Genomic DNA, 11,564 nt, shown 5'->3' on the forward strand with positions numbered 1-11,564 from the left:
CCAGGAAGCCTCTTAGGGCCCCGATCCCCATTGCAAGCCACTTCCCAACACTACACATAGATAACCTACCCTAGGCTCATGAAATCATGAATCAAAGAATCATAATAAAATCACCTCAGTCCTATACAAGCGACTGAAAAATATCATAAAAGATAAGCCACAAAAATTACATCAGTTCTTCATGAGCAACAGATAAGCATCAAATAATAATCATATGATCACAACAGTTCTCTATCTGCAACTGAAGGCATCAATGATAAATCACAATATTGATCAAAGACTCCAAAATGGTCAAGTCAACCCATGACATCATCAAGAACATAACAAACACTTCAGTCCTCTCAAGCGACCGAAAAGCAATCCAAGTATAACTGATCGATGACTCAAAAATGGTTATCAAATATAACCGATCGAGACTCAAAAATGGTTATCAAATATAACTGATCGAGACTCAAAAATGGTTATCCAATATAACTGATCGATGACTCAAAAATGGTTATCCAATATAACTGATTGATGACTCAAAAATGGTTATCCAATATAACTGATCGATGACTCAAAAATGGTTAAGTCAGGTATCTCATAAACATACACCTCAGCTTCACACAAGAAGACTGAAAGCAATAACAACTAGTAATCACAAACATGTCATAGAGCATATCAACACATCACCAGGGTTGGGTTTAAAAGATCGAGATCAAAAACAACATAACATCACATTCACATAATCCCCGAGCCTCTGGTAATAACCTAGGACTGGTCAATGCTAGGACAAAACCTAAAACCCCCATAATACAGATAACACATAGAAATATAGAATAGTCTCACAATTTGATTTAATCTTAATAATATAATGTTAATTCAAATGTACGGGTTTCTATTCTCGTTTCTAGTGTATAATCTAGGTACTTATGATTTACAATATATCCCTTAACCTATTCTTATATTTAATTAGGATCAAGCTAAAACCCTAATTTGATTTTAAAATAATTTTCTAAAATGATCTAAAGACAAGATACTTATCAAAATAAATAAGTAATTTATAAATTTACAATTTTCATTTAACTATATTCATTAATGGTTAATTTTAATTAAACTAATGTTTAATTAAATTAACTAATGATAATCAACTAAGTTCTTATATTAACAACTCTAGAATTATCAATTATTAATAATTAATATAATTACTAATAATTTTATTAAATAAAATAAACTTATTTTAAATACATTATTATTTAAATAAACAATAATAAAACTTTGTTAATACTTTCATTTAAATAATAATTAAGAATTATTAATAATCTTATTAATAATTTTATTTAATAATAATTAATAATATCATTAAAATCTTTTAATAAATATTATCAATTAAAATAATAACTAAATACAATTAATATTATTAAAAATTATAACAAATCACCCTTTAAAAAAAACATGGAACTGGCGCCCTAAAAGAAACAGAGCCGTGCGGCCCTGTCATAGGGTACCGCAGGCTTTAATAACCGTGCGGCCCTGTCACAGGGTACTGCAGGCTTTAGAAGTCGTGCGACCCTGTCACAAGGTACTGCAGGCTTTAAAAGCCGTGCGGTCCCCTGCTGACGCAGGTCGCCGTCGACGACTCCAATTGCTGGGGGGGGGAAAGGTAAGACCCCTCCCTATTGAATTTTTTTATGAAGATTTAAAATAACTAATTTTCCTTTCAGTAAATTGCCATAATTATAAATATATACATGTTATTTTATTATGGTTATTTTTTAATATATTTAATTTTATAATAATTGTTTTAAACAATTCTCTTTCCCTTCATAAGCATAGATATATGTATATTTTATTATCATTATTATTATTATTGTTATTATTATTTTTAATTAAATAAATAAATAAATAAATAAATATCATTTTAATCTGATAGAAAAGATAAATTGAACCATTCAAATTTTCAATCTAAAATTTTCATTTAATTTAAAATTCAACCCTTCCTTGATTAAATCCAAATTTCTTTAATCTATCAAATAAGAATTCCTGATCACCCTTCTAGTTTTTACGTATGCTGAATATATTGACAAGCATTTAATAAATTATAATATTGAAATATTTAAGCTTTCATAACAGAGAATCTACAAGCATGAAGAAGACATGAAGTAGGAAAATTGTGTAGTTATTCAGTGATCACAAGACCCTAACTGATCCTGATGCTAATTCAAAAACTCTGAAAAAACTGTGAGAGAGTTCGCTCCTCTCAATAACTTTCCTTTGAAAACTTTCCTCGAATTCCCCTTCTGAAATTTGTTACCAAAAGATGTCTCCAAAATTCCTGTCTCCCCCAAATTCTCCGTCCAAATTCATGTCCCCCAGAAATGAACCCCCAAAGTTGTGATAAGGAGTTTTCTCCTCAAATCGGGGAACTAATTGAGCGTTCACCCAAGAGGACTCTTTGCTCAACTGAGTTAACTCCAACTTAACTTTTATTATCTTTTATTTTATTTTGCATTCATCTCTCATGCACATTAAGTTGAATTATTAAATAACTTTATTTAATATTCCACTTGACTTCTATTTTAAATTAATTTATTACTTTAATCTCATGTGCACTTTATGAAATTAAAATAACGTTATTAATTTCTATTATTTAATCTTTTAATCTAATTCTCATATTTAAACTCATGCTTAGATCATGCGATCTAGAATTCTTAATAATTTAATATCTTTCAACTTTTAAATTTATTTTAGAACTTAATTGATAACATATTTAATTAATTTAAATAACAATAATATTTAGCATTTATTTAAAAATGAACTCCAAATATATTATTATTAAATTAAATAAATATGATCCTGTTCTAAATTTATCTTTGAACTTTAACCTCTAAATTTAATTCTTTTATTTAATTAATTTCTCAATTAATTAAATATTAAAGATATCATATTAATTCTCCATTAAATTAAATCATTAATTAATCTTTTAAATTAGACTTAATTAATAGAAAACACATCAAGGACTCATAAAGAAACATACGAAAACCCATCATAGAAAAACACATACTAAATCAAACAAAAAAGGTTATAATCACTAAATTACATCATTTGATGCATTCGGAGGGTACTTAACTCAGATACTTGTCCTAATTATCAATTAGGACAATTGGCTAAAGGGTTTAGGATTTGGACTTAAGAGTTTATCTCCCCTCTCTTACCATTGAGATAATGCGATAGGGTACACTCATCCTGGCAATTCAGGGAAGTCGATACCTGGTACCTGCAACCTGCATAAAATCCACGCATGTACAGACACAATATTCTAAGCTAAACAGACAATGGCAGGAAGTGGTGCATCGTGTAGATCCCAACTAGCAAGTGACTACGACTCCCTTCCTTAACCACATCAGAAACACCATACATAAAGAAAATAAACACACACACCATACACATGCAGTATGGGGTAAGTATCCATAAGAAAGCAAATGTGATAATAAACCATCTAACTAATCATCATCGATAATTGAAAACATTGAATAATCATCATACATGCATGAAATATAGAGTACCAAGTCATCTCATCATATAATAAATTGAGTGTAAAACAACATCTGATAATCTGAAAGTAATGCTACTAAACATCAAGTATAAAACTGGCCTAAAAGAGTTTGGCAATTAAAACAAAATGTGAACTAGGGGCAAGCACTACACAATGGGAGTTCTTGTATGTGTTTGCTCTTCATCAACTAGTTTGCACATAGAGCTTGAGGTTGCAACTTATGCGTTGGTTATGTTGTTGGCATAAGTTCTCTGATGTTGGATACCTTTGAGGTATGCATGATTGGATGGGTTAGCATTTATTGTTTATGTTATTTTCAATCTCATGGATTTATTAGCTAGATTGGACCAATTAGTTTGGTTGTTGTTCTAGCTAGTGTTTTATCTTTCTCTCTAAAGGATGACTTCACATTTATGTTGGGATAAGAAGTTGATGTTTTTTTTATGCTTTTGTGTATCTCATGAGCATAATGGAGTGGTGGTAGTAGTGTAGAGCCTTTGTTATCATGGGGATCTTATGCTTATGTTATTTGGATAGTTGTCTAGTTGGAGCAAGAGAGCATATGTTATGATTTATGTGGTTTCATAGATGGCTAGGATGATATAATTTCATCAGTTTGAATCTTGTAAGGTCTTCATCAAGTGGGACATTATTGGGATAAGGTGACTCAGCCTTACCAAGATTTGTTGCTTTATTTTTTCTTGCTTGGAAAGTTTCTAAATGAAGCTAGATTCTTCCACAAGAAAAGACTTGAAGTAGAAAAAAAGAAAGCTTCTATTTTTTGGTGATTTCTTCTCTTATGCTTTGTTTTTATGCAAGGGTTGTGCATAAGGAAGTTTCTAAAATAATTTGTAGATGCGTTGAATGTAGACACTTTAGAAATTATTTCCTCTTGTATGAAAACTCTATAAGTACAAAGCGTTGTTGTAGAGAATTAAGAGAGAGATGAGAAGTTATTTGCATAGGGTTATGCTATTATATTTTCCATAGAATGGAGAAAGATGTAAATCTCCATGTGAAGGCTGAAAATGTATTGTAACTTGTTGTTGGATAATACATTAGCTTGATGGTTTGGAGGGTGGGGTTTTTTACCTGGAAAGGTTTTCCCTATGTATATCTGTGTTCTTTATTCCGTCTCATTCTTCTAGTTTCATGATTGTAGAATAATAATATGTATATCGTAATGCTACTGAAATTTATTTAGACTGGTAAATTACAATCACTTTCCTTTAAGGTTTTAATTGTGGGAAATCAACTATGTTTGTTTCCACTTTTATGGCACAATAGTATGCACTGTATTTTCTTAGAATCTATTCAAAGAACTATTGGATATAGGATGTGCATACTAATCTTAGATGACTTTTTGGGGTGCTCTCATTTCCCTTCAGTTCCAAACATATAAAAAAGTCTTAAGTATATACTCAACTAGAAGAGAACAAAATAAAATATAGCTAAGCATTGAAAAAACAAAAAAAAATACTTTATCCTATCACTATCCTATCCATTTGACCCTTGGTCTTGATCACACAATGAAAAGTATGGCTCTCATAGGCCTCTTGACATGCCTATTCTTTTGGACTACATGCTTTCATGATATCTTGCTTATTAGTTTCCACTACTTATCCCACATGTCATCTCCTTTTTTTTGTCTTTCTTGGCTTGTCCATCACATGCTTCATATGGCTATCTTTCCCTAGCTTGGGTACTCTTGAGGAGTCAGTCCTTGAAGATCACTTTTACTTGCTTCATACGCTCCTTTCTTATCTATCATATCCACCAACTTCTTGTTCCATCATACCTTACACCTTTCTAGACATTGAGACACATTGATGTAATCTTTCTTGAGAGCAAATAATCTCTAAGTCATTCTAAAAATCCAAAAAAAAATTCATGTATGATGCTAAGAAAAAATCCTAGAAAGCATAAAATGCCTTAAAAATTTGATCATCTTAGTAATAACCCTAGAAATAGGAGCTTTGATGTATCACCAAAAAATTTAAAATCTTAAAAATACAAAAAAACATTATAAAAAGTTCTAAAAAATAAAAAATAAATCTTGCCAAGTGGTGAAAACCTAGAAACAAGTGCTACTTGATACCCTTGTACTTATGTCTATTAGCATATCACTTTGCACTCTAAGCTTAATCCATTTTGCTTCATATGTCCTTTTGGTATTCTTCGTTTGGAGTTGATCCTAGTCTAGGTCCAGGGGGCATAGGTTGTCTTTTTCTAGGGTCTCTTTGTTGTGTTTGCATTTCTTTGGCAACTCTTACAAATCATGTTTTTCAACACTTCCCCTTGACATTGAGTGTTTCTCAACACTTATTGGATACATTTTCTATAGTCTAAGATGTTGTGATGCTTCTGATTGGTAGATTTTATGTCCTAAGGAAAATAGTCATGTGACTTACACACAACCACTTAAAACTAGCTAAGACTTGTTGGTTTATTTTTTCTTTTGTGTGTTGCCTACGATGATTTATTTGTTGAGTTTTCCCTCCCTAATAGTCTCTCAAGGATGTCATGGAGTAGAGGACTTGGGGCATGTGGTATGTTTTTATTTGTTTTCTACTTATGGGTGTGGTCTTGAAACTCTAGGGTGTCTCTTGTTGTTCCCTTGAAACACTTAGTAGATTTGAGGCACCATCCTTGACTGCTTTTGTACAACTATTCTTATGGTCATCCTAGCACCTATGCCTTGATTCAAGCATGATTTTTCTAAATTAAATTGGGTAAGATAACATCAAAGTCATCTTGACCTTTATATCTTTGATGCTTATGTTATAATCTTTCCATATTCCAATCCAATATAAACCACATTCATATCTTCATAGTTGCGCTTGTGACTAGTGATGATTGTGTGATTTTACGATGTCCATTAATAATTTCCCAATGATGAAAATAAATTCTTTTAAATTCACTAATGAATGATGAACACAAAATCCTATGTTATAGTTGCTCTATTACAAGTACACTTTTGCATTTTCATGTAGCTTGCATAATTAGACTTCATGTTAGTTTACATCTTTAGGCTGCATTATGAGTTTGAGAGGGTTTTTGTTGTAAGAGGAGTAACTGAGAGGGGAGGGGTGAATTAGTTACTACAAAAATTATTTCTTAGATCCCTTAGATGTCAGTAAAAATAAAACTTAACACTGCTGATGCTTGGTAAGCAAAGAAATGCTATAACTCGATAAGCATTGAGAATACTCGATAATTAATTAACATGTAGATCTTAAGATGTTATTTGTGATTACCATTACTTTAACTTAGTTTCAAACATAAACTAATACATTTGGCATTGATTTGCGATGGCTGTGTGTTGCAATTACGACAACAATGTGTCGCCACTACGACAGTAATAAACGTCGTTGTTTTTTAGTTGCAAATTATGACATCTACCCTAAACTGTCACAATTATGATGCCTATCCATTGCTATGCAGCCACTTTATTGTGACATAAACCCCATCACAATTCTTTTGTCTAACATCGCAATTGCAACGACAGTTGGCATCGCAATTATAGCAACCCTGTCGTAATTCTTGTGGTGGATGTCACAACTGCGACGATCGCCCAGGCAATTGTGATGGCTGTTGGCATCGTAGCTACAACAACCTTGTCGCAATGCTGTAGGCTGAAGTTGCAATTGCAACGGATGCAAAGTAAAACATTTTTTTTTATAGGCAAAGCTTTAAACTGACTAAAAAGAAAACTTCTGATAAATATTTAAAACAACAGGGCTTGAGCTATTTTCACTGTAGGTTCATAGACACAAAATAGTGATAAAAAAATTACATAAGTAAATAGGGTAGTATGTTAAGTGGATTTAGAAAAGTTATATGATTAAATAGAATAGAGTTGGAATAGTGTTAGGATTGGTGACTTTCTTTGAAGATCTAATGTTTCACCTCTTTGAACATCAAGTAAATACAATAAAGACTAAATATTCCTTTCATTCATTCTCATGATAAATTAATTCATATAAACCACCTATCAATAAATTCAACTAAAAAACTAACCAATTTAATTCTAATCACAATATAAAAACAAACTATGTATTTCATAACCATATCTTACAGATCACATATTCCAGAATTATGTGCTATTTATATACCAGAACAATAATCTTTTAGCAAATGAAGAACTCAACAAAAATAATAGTGATTAAAAACACAAAACTTAAGCTCGTAACATGGGCTAAAAAAATCATATCATTCCAAGATTCTTAGTAATAAAAGCTATTGTCCCATAAATAGAAGTATCAATGTCCAAGAATGACTCAATTGGCATTTAGATTTCAAAGACATGTGCTAGAGAAGCTGGGTTATGCCTTGAGGACAACATACCCTGCATAAAATTAAAGGAAAACAGGACGAAAACAGGGGAAAGGAACAAACACAAATTAAGTCATATTCTGAATGATTAACTAACAAGCTAAATCTTTGAAAAGGGGGATAGATGAAAATACCACAGTGGAATCAATTGCAAGGGCAGAATTAATGAGCATTAAGAGGTAGGATACGATGATTTCCATAATGATAGCCTGCAGCACTGGGCCTAAAGGCCTGGTTGTACCAATGTTTGATATTTCAGTTTACATTGTGCAAGTGTAGAACAAGCTGCTACTGATCCACCCAACTGAGCTCCATTATAGGCTGGAACCTGCACATGAATTGCTTCTATTTAACTATTTTTCTACAACTTAAAAGTAGGTATTATTGCTATTTCTAATTTAGATTGTGTATCTTGATATCACTATCAGGATTTAACAGTGTAGTTTTTGAGTCAAATTTATTGATTCATGTTTCATGAGTAGTGGTTCACACAAACTCATCTCTAATGAGAATGATTGGAACACTTACCACTCATTAGATCTAGGTGATGCTTACATAGGTGAAGCACTGGAACTTTTTGGCATATCACCCAAGTAGGTTTAACCATAGAGGAAACTCTGTAGTGAAGCATGATCGAGCTGAAGTAGTACTAAGATGGTGACCTCCTAAATCCTAGTACTTCACCTCTGCTAGCATCACCTAGATCCAATGAGTACTAAGTGTTCCATTCATTCTTATGAGAGATGGGTTTGTGTGAACCTCTACTCATGAAACATGGCTGAATAAGTTTGACTCAACAACTACACAATTGAATCTTGATATCAATAGCACAATTTTACTTGTAGAAAATATCTCCTACTTCAAATTGTGTATGTTTATCTTTATCATAATTTCAACATCACATTCTATAATCATATTCATGTTCCTATTCTATAAATTTTATTATTCTGATAATAGTTCACACAAAGTATTTCAAAAACCTTGACAGTGCAATAATTATAATACTAAAATATGATTATATAAAAAAGTGTGGTTGGAAAGGTCTAGAGAAAATAATATACATGGCTGAGTTAAAAAATTGTTCATCTAATTTTTTAGGCTCTATTTACATCAGACTTTAGAGACTGTGTACTAAATTAAATTTATGATGTTGCTATTAGAATTCGATTGTGCAGTTTTTAAAAAAAATTTATTGACCCATGTTTCTTGAGTAGTAATTTACAAGAATCTATAACTTATAAGAATGAATGATACACTTAGCACTCAGTTCATTTAGGTGATCACCTGTTTGAATAATACTCCAACTCAAATACACTTAACCATAAAATCTCTCCAAAATCAAACCCTACTTATCTACAATAATTTTTTTTTAATCATCGTATATTGAGCATTTTGAATTGTAGAAGAAGAGTATTACTTGCAGACCTTCTTCCATGAAAAATACCCCATTGTTGAAAATGAGAGCGTAACAGCAGGGTTCATATGAGCTCCAGAAATGTGGCCAACAGAGTATATCATGACCATTACAATTAGTCCAGAAGCCATTGCACTTCCAAGTTTTGATACCAAGTTCTCATTTTTCTGACTCAGCATTGATGAGCCACATGTAAAAAACACCAAAAAATATGTAGAAATGATCTCTACTACAACCTGCATAAAGGCATTTCTGACTTCACAATATAATCATCATTTATATATGTTTTATGAAATGTAGATGTGAAGCTTTTATACCTTTTGAAGAAGTGTAGGTGGGAAAAATTCAATGCATTTGTCGTAGCAATGAGCGAATTTGTTGCAGTCTTCACCTTGTTCAAATACTCTTTCCATGGAAGAGCCACCCTGAGCCTGATCAATATCTTTATCTACTACTGAAGGCAACATTTTTCCTAAATAATTCAACTCCAAATCTATTTAAGTTGAACATCCATGTCATAGGTGCCTTAGAATGACCAGCTGTACCGGTGGCAGTACGTATCTGAAAAGGTATACAAAATTATCTAGATCAAAAGCAAGTAATAGCTAAAAGCCTTAGAAACCTAGCAAGCTTGCAATGTTGAAAATATCAAGTGCAAACAATGGTATGTGGCCATATTCAAAGAATGAATAGGTAGAATTAAGTTGGGCATAAGCTGTGGTTTCACGAAAGGGCCTTTTTAAGCCTATGTCTGGTTATTAATTTTTTAATGGTAGACAAATTTAAAACTATTAAGTTTTAGAATGTGAAAAAGTTGGTAGTCTTAGATATTTTTGTAAAATAGTTTAGTTAAAGAATATAAAATTTCTTATAAAAAAGCATAGACTAATATGACGAAAACTAAAAGTTTTTAAAGGTAAGATAAAGCCTTTAACTTAAAAGAATAGCTATATCAAATATGGTAGGGAGAAAGACAATCTAAAATGTTGAAATCCGTATTCTATTATTCATAAGACTCAGTTTCTTGTAATACAACCCATTCAACAAATACAAATTTCCTACAATGATTCTATACAATCCCTTCCTATTACCTGGTCTGTTACAACTAATGTTGAAGGCAAAAGCAGAGAGAAAAGAAGGGAAGAAGTCAAGATCAGGATACGAAATGCAAAGCACCCAAAGTTATTGGGTTAGTTTAGATTGGGAACAGAACATAGCAAATTATTTTTTCCTTTTCCTTCATCTTGATTAAATATTAAGATGATTTACTTCATTTTGATTATGTGAAGATGATTCAAGATTGGAAATGACAATTCCTAGGATACACCGATGAGTTCTTAAGATGCATTGATGAATTCTAATCGTATATGACTTTTATAATCACCTTGTTAATATCTGCCACTTCATCTTTGCATTATTGGAACAGAGTGAATCCGAAGCTATTTTGAATTAAAAGTGGTTGGATTCTCCATGGCTATTATCTTCCTGTCTGAATGCTTGCTTTATTGGATTCTATAACCCTCCCCTTGAAATCCATTAAGAAAAATACTTGAACACTACTTGTTTGTTTCTGAACATGGCCTCAAGTAATCCTCAAGCACTCTGAATATATTTCTTTTGAACATGGTAGGAAACTCTTCTTAAAGGCCACTAGCCAGCAAATTTAGATCTAGTATTTTGCAAAGAAGATTCACAGAAGTTCATGAATAGACAGTTCATAACTTTATCTATAAAAAATGCTTTATTATTGAATCTTAGAGTACAATTAATTTTCAAAGAAATGCACTGCACCAGACAATAGAACAGAAGAAGAAAACCTCACAAATGAATAGGGTCGAATTAGAAATTTAGATGAAAACATCTAGATCTGGTGGTCGAACCTACCTGTAATCAATTTTCTTGTGGTTGTAAATTTAAGACTCGGATATAATGTAATTTGATGAGCTATTTTTCAGAGTACTATGTTCTATGAAGGGAAACATGGTCTAGGATTAATTAAGATCAAGATATAAGAATTTCTACTTTCTAATTTGAGTTTTTCTACTTGCCCTCGCCCTATTAATTTTGGCCGTTAGCTAATTATCTATTATTTCAGATTAGTCAAAAAAATATTTTTATTACTTTAAATTTATATATTCTAATTATTAAAATTCATCCCATCACTAGCTTTGTTAGAATTCATCTTTTAGACTAAGTTTGAAATAAATATGAATATTGTTGGCTAATTTCTTTAATTTGAAAAGATAAAATATTAATTTGCATTAATATATATTTTTAAAA

The 11,564-nt window shown here is 31.5% G+C and overlaps 1 pseudogene; it reads right to left on the reverse strand.

Moving 5' to 3' along the window:
* Positions 1-6,984: 6,984 nt before the first annotated feature.
* Positions 6,985-9,751, reverse strand: LOC149577216 (aquaporin NIP2-1-like; annotated as a pseudogene).
* Positions 9,752-11,564: the final 1,813 nt, after the last annotated feature.

The sequence above is a fragment of the Cupressus sempervirens genome, chromosome 1 (genome assembly GCF_028749045.1).
Source record: "Cupressus sempervirens isolate cs-2001-9-10 chromosome 1, ASM2874904v1, whole genome shotgun sequence".
Lineage (NCBI taxonomy): Eukaryota > Viridiplantae > Streptophyta > Pinopsida > Cupressales > Cupressaceae > Cupressus > Cupressus sempervirens.